Source organism: Arachis ipaensis, chromosome B05, assembly GCF_000816755.2.
Source record: "Arachis ipaensis cultivar K30076 chromosome B05, Araip1.1, whole genome shotgun sequence".
Taxonomy (NCBI): domain Eukaryota; kingdom Viridiplantae; phylum Streptophyta; class Magnoliopsida; order Fabales; family Fabaceae; genus Arachis; species Arachis ipaensis.
The window spans coordinates 126082277-126086229 of record NC_029789.2 but is presented as its reverse complement, the minus strand read 5'-3'; positions in this window follow the sequence as shown (position 1 = coordinate 126086229).

Sequence of the window (3953 nt, the reverse complement as noted above, 5' to 3'; positions counted from 1 at the left end):
CAATAAAAGTATTTTTGAAATTAACATTAAATAATAATTAAATTAATTAATTACAAAATTATTTTTAATTTTAAATACAAAGCAAATAAAGATTTCAAATAGTTACGAACACCTCTAATTGGTCTCTCTCTCCCTCTCCCTCTCTTCCTCTCCATTCTCTCTCATCGGTGCCGCTGAAACTGACAGAATCAAAATATTACTTGTCCTTTAAATTTTTAGGTTTTAGTCAGTTTTTTATTTAAATAATATTATTTAATTAATTTAAATATCATTTTTATAGAAAGTTACTTTTTTTATAAAAAATTACTTATTTTTTAGTTTCTTTTTTCTAAAAGATGAATAATGAATCATTTTTAAAAAATACCTAATTACACTGCTTTTTATATATTGGTTAATTTTTTGTATTTACTTCATGTGGTTGTTTATTTTAATTCGTTCATATACTAACATCTATTTCCAATAAATAGAACATCAATAACATCAACATCTTTACAAGAATTTTTATATTATTATTTGAAAAATTCTAACTCATTACAAGAAATTCACTTATTATCCTTGGATTTACTATTGAATTTTGCATGAAAGTTAGTGAATATTTTGTCTAGCCAAAATGTTATCGTTGAATTTTGTAACCTGCTCCAAAATCTGCTGATAAGTTTTGGTGCGAATGACTAATTTATTGGTGCCAACATCACCATCGGAATTACAGGCAGAAAAATCCGACGATAACTCCAAAAAATGAAACGCATCATTTTGATTGCTGGTAGGTCATTACCCTCGAATTTTTTCGCTGGTAATCCGACAGTAAATTTGGATTAAATTTGAAATGCGAGCCCCTTTCCCCCATTCTGCAAATCCGGTCTCTCTCTTCTCTCTCCCTCTCCTCTGAAACCCACCTCCGTCGATGTCAGATGCAAGTTGTACACTCCATTGTCGCAGCACTGCATTTGGTGGTCGCCGCTACTGGGGGAGTCACACAGAACTGTGTCTCCCGCATCTCTACCCACTGCCATCACTGTGTCATCGTCGTTGGGAGTCCATATTGTGCCGCTATTGTCACCGCCAAGGTCCACCGCACCAGAGGTAATAAGTATTGTCTTCATTTTAATTTGTTTGATTTTCGCAAAAAAAAAAAATATTATATAATTTTTTTACTAAAATAGATTTTGTCACCACTCCACGCCATTACTGTGCTGCCATCACCATAGATAAATTTTCATTTAATCTTAATTTTTGCAGATTTTTTTTCTAACTTAAGGTATTATTATAATTTTATTTAATTTTTTTCATGCCAAGTGTGGTTAGGATTTAAAAGTAAAGTTAGACTAGGTAAATTTTAAATTAAGTTAATAAATCAGTTTTCTTTAAAGAAATTTTTTATTATTGAATTTGTTATATTATTTTAGTCTAATTAAAAATTAAATAGGATTAGGCACTCTAAATTTGTCAACTAAGGAAATTATGTAGATAAATTAGTTTTTTATTTTTTATTAAATTTTTATTAAATAAGGTTGAAGTTAGTCTACGGTTGAAGTTAAGTTAATTAGGATTTTTGGTTAACTTTAAGTAGTTAATTATGTGGATTTATTGATTTACAGTTTATTTTCAGAAATTTTATTAATTTTGAATATTAAATTTTAATTTTGTCTCTGTTTTAGGATTTTTTTTTNNNTGTGAAGTTATCGTGGGTTGTTCGTGCTGGTTATATACGTGAGTTATTCGTGCATAATCGAGGTTAATTTTCCGTCTCTAGATATCTTAAATTGTTTAAATTTTATACTGTACTTACTTTTTCTAGGATAAAATTTTAGGATAGAAGTGGGAGAAGATTGCTTAATGGCACCTTTTCGAAATCCTTGTTTGTTAAAAAATTGCGGGGTGATAAGGAGATGTGCACTAGAAGGGTTAGGATTTTATGTTGGCTTGAATGCTTCTTTATTTTAATATATAGGTGTGGACTGAATACGGAGAAGTTGATGGGAAAGAAATCAATTAGTCTGCACTTATTGCCAATCACTACAACAATTTCAGCAGATAACGGTGAAAATTTTGCGGGTTTTATAAAATCGCCGCAAAACGGCAATCTGCGGCACATATAGTGGCGGTTATTGGTTGGAGCTGCAATCAGGACTACATTTAGCGGCAGTTTTTCTCGAACTGCCGCTATATGTACCGTAAGGTAAATTATTGTTTTACATTTTGCGGCAGTTTTGTTTAAACCGCCGCAAAATGCGTATTACCACATATTGCAATGTTTTCTTTAGTAATAACCATCTGGGTATAATCTAATTAAGTAAACACTGCTATCTTAAGCTACATATGTTTAAATCATTGTTACTTAAACTAGATTTAATAATGCTAACTGACCAACAAAATATAATGTTTTTGGCAAATATTTCACTAATTTTAAATATTAAAGACTAAATTCTAAATCTTAATAAATATTTTTAGAAAATATTTGATTTTAATAATTTATAATTATTTTTTTATTTATGATTGAATGTACTCTTTATTGAATTCATTATGAATATTATTAAATGTACTCTTTATTGTACTCTTTATATACACTTGGATCATATATAAATATATGTAAATTAATTCGATTTACTATGGTAAAAAATTTCTACTATGGTAAAAAATTAATTCGAAGCTGATCCATTCGAATTACTAGGGACGTCCTAGCATGCATAATTCGAATCATCCTGATTCGAACTACCCTAAGACTACATGCAAGTATAATTTAAATTGGACAAATTCGAATTACAAGCATTACTACTAATTCGAATAGGACTAATTTGAATTAGTGTTGGTTTGTCTAATTTGAGACTGATTCGAATTACATAAGAATGTGCTTTTGGGAGATCTTGGTAATGTTTTTCAATTTGGTAGAATTGTGTAATTTGGTCCTCCATTTGATTTAATTGTGCATTTTACCCAATATATAAGGTGCCTATAACAACTATGATTAGATATAAAGTATACAACAAAAAATTGTGTGGCAATCACAGCAAGAATGAAAAACTCACCCTAAAAAAGATGGTCTTTGCCGCATACTCGGCCTCTTTAGAGAGGTTGGATACGGTGAAAAAAATTGGTTAAGTACTTATAAGTAATTGTTTCTCCGAATCTTTTCTACTATCTTTATATTCTTAAAAGATAAATCCTAATAAACTTTAAAATAAAAGGAACGATTATCCACTAATAAAGGTGGAATTACTCCAACAAAAGTAGTTAACAACTCTACTATAAATACACTGACATTCCTTAGGTATATACACGTTCTATTATATTAAACCCTACTTAAAACCCTTGCTAATTTAAGTATCGGAGTCTCTTCTTGCAGGTATCACCCACACCTTGGCGGCACCCTGACCCAAGAACAAGTCTGACACTTCCCTATAATGAATATGAACCTCACGTTCATACCTAAATCAACGCATCAGATAATTCTCGAAACAATATGTAAATTGAATATAATTGATTCGATTCACTAATGAACAACACATATATAGTAAATCGAATCAGTTTGATTTTGTTACTTCTGACTCTGAAAATTGAATCAAACTGATTCTATTTACTATATATGTGTTATTTAGTAATAAATCGAATCAATTAGGGTACAACATATACAAACTAAATCAAATCAATTAGATTCGATTTATTGAATTTGATTTACTTAGAATTATTCAAAATATACTTGTAAAAATATTAAAATAGGATAATAATATAATTTTGAGACTAAAATAATTTATTAGTGTATTTTACTCTTACATTAATGCAAAACATAGAATTGACAAATTAAAGATCATCTATCATATTTTATAGCACATATAATGTTTATGTTTAAATTGACTGATGTTATGTTAAATCTATAACTATGTCCAAATTAAAACTTTAATAATAAATTAATAAAATTGAGCGACAAAAATTATATTCTAATTATAATATTTTTT